This window comes from Mercenaria mercenaria, chromosome 10 (genome assembly GCF_021730395.1).
Source record: "Mercenaria mercenaria strain notata chromosome 10, MADL_Memer_1, whole genome shotgun sequence".
NCBI lineage: Eukaryota > Metazoa > Mollusca > Bivalvia > Venerida > Veneridae > Mercenaria > Mercenaria mercenaria.
The window spans coordinates 51,629,679-51,651,300 of NC_069370.1; the positions used below are offsets into that span (position 1 = coordinate 51,629,679).

Consider the following 21,622-nt stretch of genomic DNA (forward strand, 5'->3'; position numbering starts at 1 on the left):
AAAGATCCTGCTAAAATGCTTAAAATTAAGCTTTATAAAGTCTGTTCGCAATACACTATTAGTAACGGAGATTGATAATACAGACAGAGCTATTGAGAACCAATCCATATTTTCAGTCTGGTTTTGTCTAAACTGATACATACACAGACACATGCATAAACGCGGGCTTGCTTCGCAAATATGCATTGGTTTGATTACGATGCCGCATTATAACGATGGCATAAAAAGAAAATTTGTTTGTAATATGGGACTATATGCTTTGTGTTAACCTACTAATCATATTGTAAAACTGTGATTATTTAACCCTCGTACTTGAACCAATTCTATTTAAATTGCATGTTATTCCTGCTTTATAAATTTGTGTTTTCTTTGAATTAAATTCTCATTTGATAATTATTCAAGAAAGACCGGATCGTTTCCTACGTTGCTCCGTGACATCCAACTTCTGAAGTTATCATTTTTTCCAAATTTATCCATATTATGAACCTTAGAGGAATTTGTTGGGTTTTGAGTCACATCGTCCAAATTTAGCTTTTGATAGCAAATTGGAGACTCCATGTACCCATCGGGACATTATTTCATTATGGGCGGGCAGCTTGGTAGAACCGACGACTTTCCGTAAGCCAGCTGGATTACTTCCTCACATAAAGAATTTATACAAAAAGAGAGGTCTCGAATTCAAACCACGGTCAAGTGTTTCAAAGTCAGCAACTTAACCACCCTGAAGTAAGTTGTAGAACTTAATATGTAAATTTACCGTTCCGTTTGGCTTTTGTTTTACGAAAACTCTGCGCTTTAAGAACATTTACAACAATAAATTAGGTAATTTTACCAGTATTAAATCAATTTGATTACAATGCCTAACAAATAACTGCCCAACATAGCGTCACAGTCGCCTAAGTTTCTAGCATTCAGTCACAGTGAAGCCCTAACGGAATACAAATTGGTGAATTCATACAAGTTGTCTCGAAATCACAGTCAATTTGCCAACGAGAGTAGGCAGTAATCATATAGGATGTAAGAGGCAAAAAGTCTAACACACTGCACGAGCAATTCCCAGTAACCATTAGACACACACCTGCCGCGTACCAATATCAACATTGATGCTGTTTGGCTTTATATGGATATCTAAACTTAAACATCTTAAATAGTCCTTTTCACTGTTTATAATAATGTCAGGTATCATTCTTTCTCTTATGCAGCTTTTAATTAATTGATGAAAATGTGCATTTCAATCTGTTAGTATATCAACCTAAAGAGCTCTTGCGTTCAAGGGGCATGCCTCCAGAGAATGTCTTTTTTCATAACAACAATAGCTTATTTCTTTGTAACAGTAATGACAAGGTGATTCAAGTAAATTTATTCTTAGCTTAGTCTGCATAATATGTAGTGAAACGTTATCTAATGAATAAATTGGAAGGAATTTAGCAGAGCTTTACTCTTGAGAACTACTCAGATAATGTTGCTAAACGTTGAAATGTCTTGTTCCACAATGTGCATCTAGAAGCATTACTTCAAATGTGCACCAAAAAAGATTCGGATAGGGTGTGGGACGCTAAGCATATTGGTAAGAACTGCGCTGTGGTCCTTTTCTCACACTTAAACGTATTTGTCCAGAAAGCCTACTGAATAAAGTGACTCAAATAACTCATTATATATATTATACAACATAATCCCAGTACCAAAACATAAGATGCATGCAATTCATTTGGAAATGAAAACATAACTTATCAAAAGAAATTCAGAATTCTACCCGCCATAAACACTAAATATATCAAACGTGTGTTGTCGCCGAACTACAAGCCATATTTATATATTTTTGTTGTGGAAAACAAATTGCTTACCTTCCATGGAATCGCAATGAAAAAAGACATGACATCTTATTGTATATAACAATAATGATAGTAATAATAATAATAATAAAGACTTTATTTAACGAGGCTACATATTCGCCAAAACGATCTTCCATATGTGCCGCAACATGTATATATAACAGATTTGTTGTTCTTATGTAAAGACAAGATATAGTGGCACTTCTTCATATTTGTAAATATAAACATTGATAGTATAGTATCTTTAAACAAAACATTAATATGTTTGTTTGTATAACCATTACTGTGCGTTAGGTGTAATGTTATCTAGTCACTAAAATATTTTATCATTAGATATTTACCTCGAATGCATAAAATCCTTATCAAATTTATTGAACTTTACTAAACATATAAATAAGGTTTGCATATACAGCTACATTTATAATTAAATTAATTAATAATGTTATGCAGTAACAATGGATTGTTAAAAACTGCCGTTTAGTGGTAGTACACATTTATACTGTGTGTATCTATACAAGTACACAGTCCGTTGTGCATAGTATTGATAATACATAAACGTGTTAATTTTATGTTTTACATAATCTATATAAAGTAATTGTTCATGTTGTATTTTTAATTTGAAAATTTGATTGAATATACCATTAAACTAGTACACGCCATATACATGTGTAGCTAAGCACAGAATAAATGTGTATTTTTTTAAATCAATGTTATACATGACATCTTATTGTGAATTTAGCTCTACAAACACAGTTAGTATATAAATTTAGTCAAGTTAAACTTATTTGATGAAGATTTTCTACTTCTAAAATTGCTATCTAAAAATATATCATTTTAGAGAAAGATGCACGTCTCTGATATGTTCTTTAAGAAAACTTCTTATCGAAATAATACTTTGTTCTGTTTGTAATTCTTCATATTTAAGGTATTTCTGCACATTTGATAAACAGAAATTAAAGTCGTAACGGCATTTATCCGGTTGACACAGAATATTAACTTGGACTTAGGAATAATTATGGAAATGACATTCATTTTATGAAATTAATGGCAGTCCATGAGTGAATTTATTAAAACGGCAATTTTTACAATCTTTTTAAAGACTAAATATGATATTTAATGTTTGATTCATTAAACAAGTCAAATTAATGTCTTGAAATCAGCTTGAAATGTGGAGATCTCTTGGACCATGGGCAATATCTCAATAACAATTACACGGATATGTACATTTTATTTCACCGTATTACAGACTATATGTTTATTTACGGCTGCGAGAAGTTTCATTTAATATATATCATAGAAAAAATTCTTTTCTCGAAAAATGCAGTCAAAATTGTAATTTTTCTTTAGACTTCCATTACGAAAATGTGTTTGAGGTTCAAGTGTTTTTAAATCAGTCAATCAAATAATCAAACACTCGACCCTAATATTTTATTTGTAGAAATTTCTGAGTACATTTTGAAGTTTTTTTAATATCAGGATTAATTAAATTCTAAAAAAAATGATCCGAACGTGCAGAACTACCATAAAGGCAGACTTTAGTGCATTGCAATGGTTTCAATACTTACTGCTTGTGTACGTTAACAAGAAGCCAGGTCTTTCAATTAAAAAGTCACTGCAAAAATTGATAGTCACGACGCTCCCGTCGCTTACAATTTCGCCAGTCGGATAAAAGCCAGGTTGGTTTCCAGAACAGAAATTGTCTCCACAAAATCTCCCCAAATCGCCTTGTCCGATAAACTCACCTAAACATTAATTTTATATTTCGTTAATTTTCTTTGAACGCTTTCTTAATTAAAATACGGAGGTTCTGCGTAATAAACTGACGTAGGTACGTCAGCAATAAGATAACTTCTTTAGATTAACAAGTCACTATCAACAAAATATGATATTATGTTTTCATAAACATATGTTTATGTATATATGTTTTCGCAATATCAACATTATGCAATAAACCGTGACTGTTAGATCAATGATAGAACGCATTACTGTTTAATTTAAATGATTTAAGTATAGCATGGAAACAAGGATTAAAAACAAAACAGCCACGTGCAAAGAGCGCAGCCCACTCAACACGAAACACTACAGCAGGAAATGGAAAATGGAGAGAGAATGTAACAACACATGCAGTGAAGTATTTTTCAATAATCGATACCTCGCATCTACATTAAATGCTAGCCGTGTCAATCATTTTTTAATTTATTACACACAGATTTTATCAAATTTCTTTACATTCTCAACATGCGTAAATGCTATAATCAAAATTGGTGGAATTAAACCAGTCCGAACGTGCAATGTTATAGCTGGACTAGTCAAACCTGTTTTGAACAAGAAAGTCTTGGTTATGAAAATAATGCTTTTTGTGGGGTTGAGGATTTGACGTCACCTTTTTGTTGGTGGATGGAGACCCTAGGTGTGCCCCTCCATGCAATATTTCATCACGGGCGGGAACCTAGATAAAACCACCGACCTTCTGTGGCTTCCGTACTGGAAGAACCTTATTCAGTTCTCAGAATAGTTCCACATATTTGATTTCGTGTTGAAACATAAGAAAGGTGATAAGTTTGTTTTGCTTGCTCCATTTTAAACATTCAATACAGTTTCAAAGCCGACAGTTATCAAAACATATGTTAACATACCGTTATCAATTGTGACCCAGTCCCAGCTGTCACAGTTAAAGTCCCTTTCTACTGCAAAGAATTCAAATTTGATAACTACATTCCATGGTGCCACAGACCTAACTATCCAAGTACAATTTGTATCAGGAGGGTAATTTTGCAAATCTTGAATGAAATTTGGTGATGTCAGTGTCTTTAATATTCCAGGAACGGCTGAAAGCTCCTCACCACAAACTAAGAAAAAGAATGTTACACACATATATATATAACAATAGTATGCGTCAAGATTTTCATCAAACTCACTGAAACTAAAAGGGACTTTCATATGCTAAAAATTGTCGATTTTTTTTATAATTAATATGATTTTGTTGTTAATTTCCAAAATTAAAAGTACCTTCACTTTACAGTAACGCTATTTCAATTATTGGCCAATCTTCTTTCTTGTTGGCACTCCGCCCAAACATCTAGAGCATAATTTTATTATGGTCATTTTTATTGGAGTTTATCAACACATATTCCCTGACATTTAAATCCTGACAAATTAGTATCGATAAAGTGTGTATCAAACATACATTTCGGTTCTTTTAGGGGGCATTGTGGCTAGCAATACATAGCGTCGAGCTTTCAGAATTGTGAATTTTCCTTGAAATTAGAAGGTAGTTTCATTTGACTGAAGAACTTCTGTATAAAAATGTGTGTTATAAGCATTACTGATATATAGAAACTATCGTTTTCTTAGTATAATATAAAGAAAAACTATTCTGTACGTACGTTTATGCATGAGTGAATTAAAGTGTTTTGTTCGGGTGTTATTTTTTCTTTATGTATGCTAACGTATTCTGCACGATGTCAAAATAATATGAATTTTTTTTAGTTTGAATTGTGTTTTTTACATAAAACATCAAATGATTCTGATTTATTGTAAATTTTCAATCATTTTATATGATATTGTAGTGTACATGTTGATACATTAAGAATGTTTTACACATAGTGGCGTATTTCTGCGTTAGAATACTATAAAAGATCAAGTTACCCCTGAATGCAATCTTGCATAGACAGTTTTTAACAAGCTTATCAACTGCGGCAAACAGAATTTTATATATGCGCGTTCAATGAAAAAACGTAAACGAATAGTCACAATAATGCAACTACCGTAGTTTCGTCTTAACCATGTTTGTTTGTTGTTGTAGCATTTGCACAATCTTTCGGAATACGTTATTCTCGTATTTTTTTTTAAACGAAGAAAACAGGCATAATTCCTGCAATATAAGAATTCTATCTTATGTTTTCTCCTTTTAAGTGACAATTAATTACAGTACTTACTAAAATTTGCTCCAGAATTTGGTCCAGTCCTTACTCCTGGCGCACAGAAAATCAAAACAGTAAGACACAAATAAATAAACGCCATCATCAATTTCCGAGAAATTTTATCTTGTACCTAAGACAACTTTTCCTTTACTATAACTTTATCTCTACGATATAGAGCTACTAGTATATTTCATAAGATCCTTACATGTGATGTTTTCATTGGCTGGTGGGAGGGCATATATGAAACAAAACATCTTTTTGTATGTATTCCCATTTATAATTTATGACTATTGGAAATTAAAGTTTAACATACACTGTCAATCTCCAACGATATGTAAATTATTCTCATCACATCTCGTTCAGTATCGCTTCATGCTAAAACATATTTTCGTTCGTTAAATAACAGTTAGACTAAGTGCTAACGAAAATAAGCTTGTTCATATCTATATTGTGAATCATATACTAAATTTTGCTAAGCTGAATGTATTCGAAAATATCGTATATGTGTATAAATAAGACAGAAATATGTGCTGTCTCTGTCATTGTTAACATACCAAGCCTGATCAAGGTTCCTGTATGCACTTTAGTGTGGTCAACAGGACTCATTAAACGTCTCTCTTTAATCTTAAGGATGTACGAGTGTTGTTTTTTTCCAGGATATCCGCCATTTGGAAAAATGTTTCTTCGAATATTTCTTTCTTACAAAATTTATGCCGAAAATAAATGCTAAATCATATAAATATGGCTAATTATGTGAAAAAAAATCACCACTATTTTTGACCAGCATTTGCCTTATTCTGATGTAAGTTGCGCAATGGGATAGGGACACCGGACTGACCAGTCCTATAGTTACCCTCTTATGGTGAGCGCCAAGCGATGGAGGAACCTATACCATTTTTTTTATTTTTTGATGACACAGGGTGCGAACCCACGACTTTCCGCACTAGGCTACCAAGGCGGTCTTATAAAACACTGGGAATTACCTGGTTGTTTAAATGGTTAAGGGGAGCGGGATTGAGTCCCACTGGGATCAAGACCACGTCTTCTCATATGACACCAGTACTGGTTTATCCAGGAAGCGGACTCGACTGTGTTTGAAGCTTTCGTCACAATCGAGCTAAAAGAAATTAATATAAACTACACGGTTAGGGTTGTTTTCAAATTCAAATGATACAGATGATTCATGATTAAAATATCATTTTCTCTAACAAAATCAAATTAATTTTACTTATCTAAGTAGCTAGTAATTATATTGTTTTAAGCTAATTCTTTGATAAAATATGGGTGGGGTTTGTATCTAAATTGGGCGTGTTTTATCTTCTTGATTGGAATGCTCAAAATTTAAGCAGCTACTTTCACAGCTGGTTCTTTAATATAGATAACAGGTAAATCTAATGAATATAAATTATCAAAAGTAGCTAGTCATTAAAAAGATATAACAACATCAGTTTTTATAAATGGTTCTATAGCTAAGTTCGATTTTGAGGTCAGCGATGTTTTTGTACTTTCAATAATGGAACGTTCCATTATTTAGGTAGTGTTTACCAATACGATTTATCCGACATATATGGTATAATAATAAAATTTAACAGAAAATGTACCGCCTTAATAGCCGTGATAATACAGGTAGGTATAAGCATTGCAGTCTTTGTATTTTGTGGGTGTGGGTTCGATATCAGTCGCAAACTCTTTATTTAGTTTTTTCATCTATGTAAATTTTCATCTTTAACATATTTGAAGCGTTATGTAAATCCAGTGAAATTATATGGAAGTCTGTTGCGTATTGTCATATCTTTTTTTATGTAAATACAGAATAATATATATATAACACAATTGATGTGATGTATATATGTGCAAATAAAATAAGTTATAATTTCATGTAAAGCTCTGCTAGAATTTTTTTTATTGTGGACTCAGACTCCAGGAATCCACTGACACAGCTGACGAAACTTGACGCTAGTGAAGCATTCTGCATTAAAAGTGCATGACAATAAAAATGAAAAAGTATGATTTGAAAATATGTGAATAAAAGAATGAAATCAGTTTAATTACACCTAAAAAATTCACTGAAAAAAAATCTTGCTGATTTCCCTAATCGATAGACGAGTCTATGAAATGAACTCTCAAACTATAGCTACACTGTTGGTTATTGACTCTAACGTTCTCATAATACAAATTCTGACATTTCGTTAACATTTAGCGACATGTTGAAAACAAATTAAAAATTCTGGCCAGTTTTACCTTACTTATTTCAATCAATATGTTTAGATTGTATGTCTCAAACTCTGTACTCATTGGTATTACAAGCCGCGATAAAAGATCTTTAAGGGAAAAAACACGAAGCCGCTGTTATACATATAGATCTTGCATATTGCATATGACAATTCTTACTATAGTGTTATAAGAGACTAAATGTTAACAATTACCCTGCTAAATTTCTAAAATGGACTGATCCATCTTTCAATTTTAATAGTACCACTTATCATTAAAATGGGTGTTCACTGAAAATTTACTGAGTGAATAGCGAACAGTGCAGATCAAGATCAGCTTGCACAGATAATCTTGGTTTTGCATTATAAAGCTTTCATTTAAATACACATCAGTTAATATGTGATCGAATTTTACAATTAAGCATATACGTATATTTGAAATATATGAGAATTGGTTAAAAATACTTTAGACAATGATTTTGAAGCTTACGCTGGAGGGATTGACCATTTAGTTAATTGCTACAAAGTACAGAGAACAGGAATTAGATGAAAACACGGGAAATGCTGGAAAATTAGACAAAACATATACTGACGAGATTCCAAACGAAGGTGAAATATTTATTTGTAGCGATCAGCGTGTGGGTATTAATCGAAGTGACAAGCCAAACAAATCAAAAGTGAATATACCTTTAAAGTTGTCAAGAGTGATTGATCAGACTGAAATCATCATTTCAGATAGTATTAATATCATGGTTTTAAACATATTTATTCCCAACAATATAGAAAGGATTAGAACGAAAAACAAGTCTTATATAGTTCTTCTATCAGTGTAAACTTCAAAATCATTGTTACAGTAATCAGTAATAACACATGTATGTCTTCATCTTTGCTTCTGAAAATAAATTAAAGATAAATTATTTTGAACATATCCGTAAATGACCAATAATTAACAGCTTTATTTAGGAACTTCTTCCACTGACAACAAATATATTTTTTAACCTAACTAATCTTTTATGGAGAACTATTTTATTTCTCTTTGTATGAAAGCTTTAGGATGCAAAATGATTTAATATTTAATATTAACTGTTAATTCAACGAACGTAAGTACCAATCTCTAGAATAAATAGAACCGATAAAAAGAAATACAATCTAGACTGATTATCACTGTTTTACAGCGGCGTTTATAAATAATGCATACTGCAAATAATTCCATGACCTTCCAGGTCTTAAAAGCGAAACAAACAGCCAGAACCGGCGTTTTTACAGAAAATTTCCCTCTGCCGTAAATGGCATCCTATACGAGTGATGGACAACGTTAAAAATAACCTCTGCGGTAAAGTTTATCATACCCGGGTCCCTTTAGAGGGCAAGAACGTCGCTGTAGAAGTACAGACATACTTGAAATTGCAAGGATTATCCACAAATGAATGATCGTTTGGTGTGTAAGGTAAAACTAATCAAATTATTTTGTAAACACTGAAATGAGCCGTTGAATATGAGTTTGGCATTAATTATTGAAACAGCTGAATACTTCTCTTTTTCACAAAGTTAAGTACTAGGATTAGGTACCTCGAATTATATCAAAAGGATATCATGGATACCAGTTGCTTAACCTACTCTGGGCACATGTGTTACGCTGTCGTACAGTCATACTGCACAAGCAAGAGGGCTGTAGTGGCCTTGTATATCTCACCTGAGAAACTCAAAAACATGCGAGGAATTACATGACAAAAATGATGAAAATTGTCTATATTGATACTTGATATTTTGCCGTAGTTTAATACAAGTAACCGGATGAACAAGCTTTGAAATCTGTTTAGATTTCATAAAGTCAAACATAGCAAAATTCAATAAAAACTGATTTCTATGGTATAAAAAGGGGTTTTCCAAGATTTTAGCTAATGATCTAGTATTTTAACACCCAGGTTACAAATATAACATGTAGATCAAAGGCAAATGTGCCCTGTTAAGTGCTTACAATGCTAGTGATGATACCAACCGACGAAGATTAAAGAAGAAAAACTTTAAATGAACAAATAAACTGAAGCCAACATAAAAGTAGTGATCAGAAGTAAATAAAGTAGGTGTTTTTTCAACAAATGACCAAGTAAAAAAATATGGATTACATTTGTTTAAAACAGTTTTGTCAATTGATGTAGAACGTGCATTCATTTCTCGTGGCTTACACTTAACAGTTATTTATAAGTCATCCTGCCAGAAATTCAGTCGCATCAAAATTAAAGTGCATCAATTTCATTCAAGAAAGTTTCACATCTCAAAAACCGTTACTAAAATATTTTTTTGCGTTTGTGCTAAACATACTCGCTCTCAATGAGGATAATAATTCAAGTAATTCTATACGTAAAAAGTATAACCGACAATGGGCATCATCAACAAAGTTGAAAACCGGTATTTTTGTTACAACCTACGTAGAATGTTGTTATATTCACCATTTAATTCAAACGTGTTCAGATGCTTTTCTCATTTTGAAGTACTTCTCTGATCGTTCATGGGTATCTCGCTGTGAACAGGGTACCACAAAAGACTGATGTCATCAAATATGATTTCAACAAGATAAATGTATTTATTGTTGCAGACAAGGTGAGCAAGTATCTTTAGGCATCCTCACCAATCTACTACTTACGTAAATCTCATAACTGTAATCTTGAAAAGTTAAAAATATTTTCTGTAGGGGCCTTCTATTAAACTATTATATCAAGGCAATTTAAAGGCAATTATCACCTGCTTTGAAAGCATTCATGAGTGGGAAATTACTCATAATAAAATGTTGTACGACTTTACATTTTTGCATTCATGTTTTCTTGTTATTTTGGCATGGTTTCGATAAGGAGCTCACTCAGTATTATTTTAGTTCTTTTACGCTCGAATCTGAACTCAGAAAAAGACAGAAGGAATGTCAGTATAGGCTCTTTCAAATATTACACAAAATCATCTAAACCGCCTCCGTAGCCTAGTAATAGAGCGCCCGCTTCGAGGACAGGCGGTCTAGGGCTCGATCCCTGGCAGCTTCATACCAAAGACTTAAAAATGGTACTAGCAGCTTCCTCGCTTGGTTCTCAGTATTATGAGAATAGTCCTAGGACTGGTCAGCCCGATGTCAGCATAATGTGACTGGATGGGGTATCATGTCAGGTGTCTACGGCTTGATATTCAGTGAGGCAGCACTATAAAGATGAGCATTGTGCTCACTGCTACAAGTAGACACCATCGTTCATATGACTGAAAAATCATCTAAAGAATTAATTTTCTTGCTGAGACTTATAATATTGATTATAATGGTTTAAATCCAAAAATCTCTGCAGAGTTGTCCTTCTTGCTTAAAAAAATATTCGTAGGTGATCCTCTTCAAATATCAAATATTTCTGTTTTTAAGGAGATGAAGACAAGTATACATATTTGTTTTACTCCCTGTAAGATTCTGACATTTTCTTTGGTTAAAAGGCGGTCACGTGATGACCCTTCCCCCTCCCACCCGCTTTATTTTTATGGAGGGTCAATAGATTGATTTAGGCTATCAATACGTGATCGAGACAAAAAGCAATTATATGGTTTGTTAGTGACTCTGCATGGAAATATGTGGGGTCAGAATGATAGTATAGGGATTCCCATAACGCCTCTCCACTATTTGTCATATTGACCCCACACATTTCCGTGCAGGATCACTAACAACTAACACATCGAATAATTAGTAGCAATAAGTTACCATTTCACATTGAAAACGAAAAAGAAAACGGAAAAGATAAAGTTGAATTTTAAAAGTTTTTAAGCAATCACTTACAATGCTTCCTATGATATGGTCTAGCCAAAGAGGTCGTACATATCCCATGACCATATTCATTTTTTATGTGCCAAGGAGATTGGTAAAGAAATGAGATCGACTTTGTGTTAGAAGACAGATTGACGTCGGACGGACGGACGATGAAATGGAGCGTTGACGGACTAAGAGTAACCACAACATATTATTCTTGAGCACTTTGCACCGAGGTGAAATAGGGCTCCACTCCAATATTTGAATTACACGAAATTGGCTATACGACTCTCGCTGTCGCTATCCGTCGCAAAGATAAAATGCATGCCTTTGTCTCACGAAGGGACAAGAATTTAGTCGTTGTAAAGTTTGCTATCAACAGCAATGCAAGGGTGCAAGACTTGATAAAAATACTAATTCTCACCTTCTTGAAAGATTTGCCCTCAGCATAACATTAAGAAATGGACCTCCACGATAATAAATGTCAGTATCCCTAGAACGTTTTCACGTATGTTCCCCTTTTTTTCTTTGAAATATTGCAGAAACAATGATTCGAAACCAAATCTCCTTAAGGTTAAGACGTCGGAATTGGGTGTACCGATGGCCGATGCCGGCTGCAAATATTCAATACAATTTCAAGCAATAATCAGACAGACCCAGAAATCGACTTGAGACCACATTTTCTGTGTAGAAAGAACAGCAGTAACAGACGGCCAAAATCGTATTCATATTAAGCCATAATCTGAACTTATGCTACCAGCATGTTGAAACGGTAGTATCGAGTGAAAATTAATGCAAATCATGTCAACATGTTTATAAAAAGAACCACGTGGTACCGTTTTCAAAATAGCTCTATTTCATCTTTTTCAAATAAAATTCACGAATGTAAGAAAGTAATAGAAATAATACACTTTTAGAACACCCTATATATGTGTTATGCATTTAAAAACTTTGCATTATGAATAAGGGTATGGAAATGATATTTTTGTTATGAACGAAGCACGACTACCACTAATGAAATACATTTTATTTGGATGTATACAGATTCAGTGGTCGTCCTGTGAAAAGAATACATGATATCAATTTAAGTCGTAATACCATTCAATGAAACAAAAGAAAATACCAGTTGCTCTAAAAATAAATAAAAATGTTAAGCTGATTTTACGTTGAAGAAATTAAAACCGTTAACGTGGTAGTGTGAAACGTGGAGCGTAGAGCTTCAGCCTGTCCAATATAATATCGGTGAATCTTCCATAACGAAATAAATAGGATGGTGTTTAGGTCTTGTGGATTTTGGGAGGAATTAACCAATACTGCATTTTATACATAAACTTAATAAAAGTGGGAATAGTGATACATTTGTATAACATTTTTGTCGATAATTATAAAAAAAAGTCATTTTAACAGATTGTACGTGTGTCGTTTATCAATTTATGTAGTGTTTGTATATGACAAAGTCCGTCGTTTTGCAGTGTTGCAAGAGTACATGTTGTTTTCTGACATCATTTTGTCCATCCTTGGGCTTTTCCAGACCGGCATCTGCAATTTTTACCAACAAAACCACATTTTCCTTTAATACTTGCACACAATCCCTTCCCGTCCTTTTTTATTGTGTCTCGACAACCTCCATTTAGCATCTTACAACGTTGTCCATTTACTTCAGTTACTATGGAAGTTAATAGAAAACCAACAATGATAAGTGTAAGCCAGAGTCGTGTACTCATCTTAACACACACTCCAAAATACTTCGTTTAATCCTGTTTTCTTTCAAATAACCTGAAAAATCAATCAAACAGAGGAATGTCATTCGTGCACATAGTTATAAGTGTTTCAATGTACTAACATATTTAAAGAAACAAACAACTTTTTATATAGTTTGTATTGTACCAAAGACTTTTTTTTTACATTTGTGGCCACATACAACCAGACAATAAAATCTTTATTTTTTTTTATTTTTTTGAAACAAGAATTACACCAGGCTTTTAGTCGAAAAATAGCAAATGGATATCTTAAGATAAAAGTAGTCAACCCTTATCGTGCTGGACACAACTGATTCTGCCTTTGCGGGCAGTGTGGATCATGATCAGCCTGCAAATCCGTGTAGTCAGATCATTATCTGCAATGTTCGCCATTTAGTCAGTATCTTTTGTTAATCACCCCTTTTAACAGTAAATGACACTAATTGGAAGATGGACAAGTTCATTATAGAAATTAAGCAGGGTAAAGGTTAAACAACAATATAAAGTATGATATATCTTCACAGCAACAGATAATACAATTAGATTACTAGAAGTGATACCCATATGCAATATCACTGCGAAACAATAAACAAGAAATCTTTAAAAATGATGTGCGAATTGTAAATAAGAAACCAGTTACCGATTTTCATAAACATTCATCTTTTCATACTAAACATTCTCAATGTAGCAAAACTAAAATACACTTTAAAAACTTAAATGGTTATCTTTAATTTTTCGCAAGAATAAGGTAGGAAGATATTTTTGTTATGACCTAGACCGACTTCACTAGAATAATTTATTGATGAAGATTCATGAGCGTCTGTGAGAAAGCATTAACTGATTAATTAGTGTTTACCCTTAATGACAAAATCCAGTTGTAACAAAATAAAAGTTAAGTGTTTTACCGTTGAAGAAAAAAACCATTAACTGTATTAATGGGTGGTTCAAGTGCGAAGAAAGATATCTAATTTTAACTAATAGTGGTTACCTGTAGGGTCCAAAGTTTCATAATAAATAATAAATGTGGAATAGTGATTAATTGCTCCAGCAAAGTATACAAAAGACCCATTAACAGTATTGTACGGTGCGTTATAAACATTTATTAGTTTTAGTATAGCAGCCCTTTGAAGGGAGTCATTTTTTCCCACTGACAAGTTGGCTTGCCGGCCTAATACAAAAACAACATTTTGACTTAATACATTGCACACAAATCCTTACACGTTTTTTTTATTGATTCTCACTTACTTTCCATATAGCATCTACACGTTGTCCAAATCAGTTTGGGTTTCAGAAAACCTTGACAATATAATGTAACAAAAAGTGAGGTTCACTAAACACACACTGCAAAATATTCATAATCCTGTTTTCATAAATAAGTGAAATCAATCAACATAGATTCCTTCGTGCAGCTAGTTCATTCAGTGTATAATTCAAATCATTTAAACAAATAAAAAACATATTTAACTAGTTTATAAAATTTTTTACATAGCCACTACAACAGAAAAAATCTTTATTATATTTTAAATTTTTATAACAAAATATCAGCAAACAGGCATTTTAAATAGCAAATTGAAAAATCCAAGAAGAAAGAGCCTTTCATATACTGGACACAATGTAATCAGCCTTTGAAAAGCAGTCTATACATAAAAGACTCTTATCACACCCTTATTCATGTGATACGCAGACCGTATTCAGCTCTTTCTTTAATTTGATATATGTTGGTATTTGAACAGTTTTTATCATATTTATTAAACTTACTTATCATTTTGAGATATATCAATATTCTTGTTAAATATACTGAGCCAAAGTTAGCTTTAAAACTGTGAACAGCGTCGTTTAGGATAAACGCTTTGTCTACGTTTCACTCAGCGTAGCACAATCAACAGAGTGAAAGAAATTGACACTCTCGTCCAATCAAGCAGAGTGTTGCATAAATCTTCCATTTTGATAAATTATCTATAATGCGTTATCAAGTAGTTTGATTTGCAAACTGAAGTCACGTGGCATAGGTAACGAAAACGAATTTAGACGGCGTCGCCGAAAAACAAACGTTTTACTGTGGCTACACACAGGTTTGATGTACGAGTATAAGCCGACAGTATCAACTTTCTTAATAATTGGACAAACATAAATTTACATACATACTATGGTTATAATAATAGTTACCGTAACACTACGGATTTTTTTTCAAGTTTGACGGGTAACTACTTCGTGTTTAACATTTAACCTGGCCACAAAAGGTTACGAAACATGTCATATGTTTGTGAGGGTCTAAAGTTTATCGGACTGCCGTGTGCCCATAAATATACAAAAATGTGCTTTTTGTTGTAGTGCGGACCAGAAATCAAAGATGAGCTCCGTATTTTTTGACCCTCAAGAATACTTCCTAGATGTTAACAAGAACGCCCCGTATAGAAATGAATGACAGGAAAACTCATTGACCTAACATACGATTCCGATATCTATAAAAGTACTTCGGAAACACCCCTAAAAATTGAATTAAAGTAAAATGAACGTTATATTTTTGAGGACCTGCATCGGCAATATTTGTGCAAACAATTGACCCGCATCGATATTATGTATGCAAACGATCGACATGCAGCTGCATGATTTATTTAAACGACCGGCTTGACCCGTTTTAAATTAAAAGAGCAAACACAGATATAATAGAACTAACATTATTCACTATGAACAATCACATTGACGATGGAAATACAATTTTAATTCTGCAGAAGGAGAAATCAAGCAGATCGTCAAGAAGGTTTTGTTGGGTTTTTGAAGCAACCCGTCTGTAATATTTTTCCGTTACAGCTTCTATTTGTTGTGAGCCTACCTTGCAAATGCGTGGCTCTGAGGCTGTGTTTATGGTGCTCTGTCTGTGCTTCCGAGAAATCTACCCCTCCCTTATTATCTTTCATTTGCTTGTAAAATAATTCCTTTCTGTGGTGATAACCTTTTATGTTTTAAAGGTCATTCTCGTTGCCTTAATGATTAAACCAATATTTAAATCCTTTTTAAGTGTTCCTATAATATGTTACTGATGAAAACACAAAACATAAATACAAAATCAGGAAAACAACTTACTGTACCAACACTACAAATCCTTTATACTATATCTTACGACGAAGAACCTACGTATTAATGTTTATACAAGGAAAATAGAAACCTGGAATTTTGTTTTGATTAGTTGACATTTATGTAAAGAGCAAACAATTCTGGATAATTAGTGACTTGATGAGAATATTAATTTCTCGTATGGCTTAGAAAACAATTTCACCGCTACTGAACCAGTAACAAATTGTAATAAGGAAAAGAGCTGTCGACATCAAACTGTAATAATTTACAGTCTGCCTGTTATTTTTACTAAAATAGCTTATTTTGGTAATCGGAGAATAAAGTGCCATGTAGGAACACTTTTACTACTGGTTGACTGTAATTTTGTAAACCGAGGTGAAAAGAGATCGATATGAAGTTGCAAGTAGCAGTAGCAGCAGTAATAAAAAAGTGAAATCGGCAGTAACAGTAGCAGTAGCAGCAGTAGCAATACCAGCAGTAGCAGTAGCAACATTAACAGTAGCAGCAGCAGTAGAGAAGCAGTAGCATTAGTAGCAGCAGTCGCAGTAACAGCATTAGAAAAAGTACTAGTAGCAGTAGCAGAAGAAGAAGTAGAAGCAGTAGCAGTAACAGCAATAGCAGCAGCAGCAGCAGCAGCAGTAGCAGTAGTAACAGTAGCGGCAGTATAAGCAGTAGTAGTGATAAAAAAAGGAATCAATTGTTTATCTGCCGAATCAATGGCGTCTTCGTTTGAATCAAATGAATGCAATCCTCAAGTCCTTCTTCACATTGTCGTCATTAGAATCGTCTAGTATCTTAACGTCTTTCTTTATGTGATAGTTAATTACTTGTCAAATGAAAATGATTTCACTTTTTGACACATCTATTGATCGGTGAACAAATTATGCCCTTTTACATGGTGATATTTTTATGGAGTCTGTTTTCTTGCGCAACTTTCCTTCCGTGGTGCACTTGTGTTTATTGGACCTGATCCTTTATCGTATACATAATTCATTTTTAAAATGAGTTTCCCGTAATTATACGGTTATTTTTCAAAATTTACAGTCTAAATGACATATAAGGTATGACAGAAACAGTGTGTGGTTAATGCTGACGTACTACACTGACTAATCAAACTTCCCCGCCGGTAGTTGAAACAGCACATAACTCAGATTTAATTTTTGAACAAGTATGCTAAATCAGATAAGTGATAAAATGAAAAAAGGTGAGGTATTATTTTGTGTAAAATGACACTTTGACTGCTAAAAAATGAACGAGAGGAAAATATCAATCCCTTTTAGAACGCTTCGTCTTGTTATGGCGCTTGTGTATGTTCATATAAAATTAAATAGAGAAAACAAATATGAATGTAACTCTAGTGTGTCACGGTACTGTACTTTACATTTCACTATGGACATACTTGTTCAGTTCGTTGCTTTGTATTGATTTGAAATATTTTTATCGCTTTCGTTGTCAGATTTAGGCCAGAGAAGGCTCACACTTTTGCACTTACATGCTTTCGACTTTTCAAATTTCATCATAACAAAGGAAACTCAGTTTCAAATAAAAATGTATGAATTTTTCCCTCTGGTTTAGTGAGGCAACAGCTATTGCTTTTTGCTGTGTTATTTAGAAGATTTCGATAGGAATAGAAACATGCAATAAGTAGAAAATAATAAGTGCATGATTCATATTGCATTTAGAAATTTGTATCTGAAAGTAAACGTTAATTAATACCTACATACAGATTAAAAGGAATAAAATCCTGGTAGTAACATTTTAAATGTTACATATTTATGCTCTCCCTTTGTTTTATCGAACGTATATTCAACGCTTTGTATTAAGTTAGTAAATGTACCTAGTAATTATATGTTAAATGTGTTTTTTAGGTAATGGTCATTTCCTGTCATTGGTAAACATCTAACTTATATTTGCTGTAAAAATCTATAAAATTGCAACATAAGTTAGAAAGTCTAAAATCTGTTTATAATCATTTCCAAGCTTTTGTGAATAACACAAACATGCATTCTTGTGAAGATTTTCTGATTACCGGAACTATTTTCTTAGAGATAGGGACTCAAGCCGAATACAGCATCCCAGATCAAGCTTCTATTAAAACAACCCTGTTTTATTTTATCAATGGACCATATATAATCGGGTACGACGGTAGCAATTTGGAAAACGCAAAATCACAAACCATTATTTAGCGAAAGCAAATAGTAATAATCAGTTAGAAATTATCATATCAACACTGCATTGGCACGTGAGTAAGCGTCCAACCCAATACACCCGTTATACCCGACACAACTAATTAATCAGTATAAATGAAAACTAAAACACAATTAAGTGGGAAAAGGCCGCGACCTTTTTTTAAAGATTTATCATTGCTTACCTACCTGCTTCTTTGTTCCGATGAGGTCTATAAACACCTTATGGACCATTTAAGAGGTCCATAACAATTTCCAGACCTGTCCTACCTCTACTGTCTACACGAAAATGACGAAAAATCTCAAGTGCCTGTAGCGGGAATCGGACCCGAGTCGCTCGGATGATAGTCCAATGCTCTAACCACTAAGCTAAATTGTCGACACACTTACGCACTTGTCAGAGATTAAATGTAAAGTTATACTTAAACGACCGAAACAATGCAGTAGAATTATGAGAAATCCGTGCCTGTTATTTAAGGTGAACGCGTGACTGACTCCGTAAATATAGTATCACTTGTTTCAAAAAAAGTACGTTTTAAGTGAGAACTTTCCGACCAGTTTTGTATACATGTATCTTGAAAATTGATCTAAACATGACTTATACATTGTAGAGACCGTACCATAGCTCTTCGCATACTTTGATTTTTCAAACTAAAGTGATTTTTATAAGTGCACCGGTTACGATAAAAATGTAAACAACGGACTTTGTCTATAAAACTTTGAACTGAATGAATGACAGTCGATCTTAGTCATAATACTGACTGATAGTGAATGCTAATGATTCCATGTGTTGCAGAAAGGTATTAAGTTTGTAACTGTTATTTCCCATCAATTGAAATCCTCTCAAAACTGGTAAAATAATTACTTATATTTGGACAAATCTCACCGTCTTTGCCGTTCGACAGCTGCAAAAAGGGCAAACATAAAATATTCAGTGTAAGTAATATTTCACTGGTACTACCAGTTAGTAAGTTCATACTCTAAACAACACGTCAGAGAAATTTGGGCAGATTTGACCGATTATGACGTTGGCAGCATTAGATTATATTTTTTCTTTACACAAAAAATGCCGTTAGGTAACAAAGCGAATACGCCGATAATCTGGAGTTCACCGATTATTGTTCCAGTTCACGCAATGTAATCCAGCAATTAAACTGCATAGCTATTAGCTACTGCTGTTATAGGGAAGTGGTAGAGTGCCTGCCTTAGGTGCGAGAGGTACTGGGTTCGAGTCCCAGTTAGAGCTTAACTATTTAGATTCTGCTAAAGCATAGTTTTGCTGTTAATAGACTGTTCCAGATGTTCTAAATTTTTAGCACACAGTATCATGGATCATTATTTAGCAATCCAGATCAAAGTTGAATGTTAAATCAAATGCACCCAATTAGAAAATATTGACTTTATTATGTCCCTTTGATGTTTATGCTCTCCATGTTCAAGAAGAGTTACATTTCCTTGATCACAAAATTTTCGTAACACAAAAATATTAAATGCTCATAACTCCACACTTCTGGTTAAAATATTGTCTATATTTCTGTTTTTGAGAAATATATGGACATTTGTATTCATTTCAAAGCTTTTTAACTTCAAACCTATGATTTGAAAAACTTAGGTACTATCTCTATACATTGTATACTGTAAAGGTTGAAACATTAAATTCTAAACAGGTCTTGATATTTGTCTGAAAGTTAAATAATACAGGCAAACTCGTCCGTCTTGGAGGAAAACGCTTCATGAAACAGGACATTTAATTTTACAAAGAAAAATAATGACAATAATATACTCAACAAAATTCCTAAAAGGTCAGTTTATATTGTATTACTATTTTGTCAATAATGCATGTATTTCACACGAAATTTGAAATACCGACATTTGAATAGGTACTGCAGCTAATTATAAATTTATTTTTGGCGACTCACGGCCAAAGTATCCGCATTAGGCGTTTTGACCAATATTGCATATTTTGCACGTGCAGGGCATGTGCACCAACATGCACGTGTTCGTTTACACTTTTGGCATTACTGACGAAATTCCTACTAGAAAAACACATATCATGGTGAAATTGACACAAGAGTAACGCGATCGAGCTGTCGAAATTATGCTAGCTGGGAAACATTTACGACACGTGTTTAATTATTTTTGCAATTCAAAAGAATTTTGATATAATTTGTTTGTAGCTGTTACTTTGATGGTAATTTCCATTTTTTAACCTTATTTCCGTTTACAAGAACTTTCAATCGTTGGTTATCTACCATCCGCGCTCTTTTGGCGAAATTTAACCCAAGTATAATTCATTGAAGTGACCGATTTTGAATTTTGTTGTAAAATTCCGACAGCCCGGGCGCGTTGCTCTTGTGTCAATTTCACGATGGTATGTGTTTTTCTAGTAGGACTTTCGTCAGTAATGCCAAAAGTGTTCATTAACACGTGCATATTGGTGCACATACACTGCACGTGCAAAATATGCAATATTGGTCAAAACGCCTAATGCGGTTACGTTGGCCGTGAGTCGGCCAAAAATAAATCAATAATTAGCTGCAATACCTATTCAAATGTTGGTATGTGAAATTTCTTGTAAATGCATGCATTATTAACAAAATAGTAATACAATATAAACTGACCGATTAGGAATTTTGTTGAGTGCATAATTGCAAAAAATACAAACAACACAAATTTCCTCCAGATTAATCATTAATCTGCTATTGTAAATTGTGACGATTTTCTGTACAATTAACATGGAACATAAATTTAGTAAATAGCCCAGTTTAATGATCGTGATACATTCCAAACGTGTCTGAAATAAGTTTGACATTTTAAACATATTTAAAGGCAGTTTTTAGGTAGCAGCAATTGGTGGGAAACTGGTCTTATTTTCTGAAAAATGTTCT

General features: G+C 33.3%; 1 protein-coding gene and 2 long non-coding RNA genes across 3 annotated transcripts in view; 1 reads left to right on the forward strand and 2 right to left on the reverse strand.

Moving 5' to 3' along the window:
* LOC123560734 (uncharacterized) overlaps positions 1–21,622 on the forward strand; it is a 136,345-nt gene that overhangs the window by 26,182 nt on the left and 88,541 nt on the right. The gene's annotated exons all lie outside the window — the stretch shown is intronic.
* On the reverse strand, positions 882–6,072 carry LOC123561581 (uncharacterized). Its single transcript, XR_008372780.1, has 3 exons — positions 5,771–6,072; positions 4,469–4,681; positions 882–3,574 (listed from the first exon to the last, which is right to left on the reverse strand). It is a non-coding gene; the product is annotated as an uncharacterized LOC123561581 (long non-coding RNA).
* LOC123561580 (uncharacterized) lies at positions 12,568–16,736 on the reverse strand. The gene is made up of 2 exons (XR_006688450.2): positions 16,558–16,736; positions 12,568–13,510 (listed from the first exon to the last, which is right to left on the reverse strand). It is a non-coding gene; the product is annotated as an uncharacterized LOC123561580 (long non-coding RNA).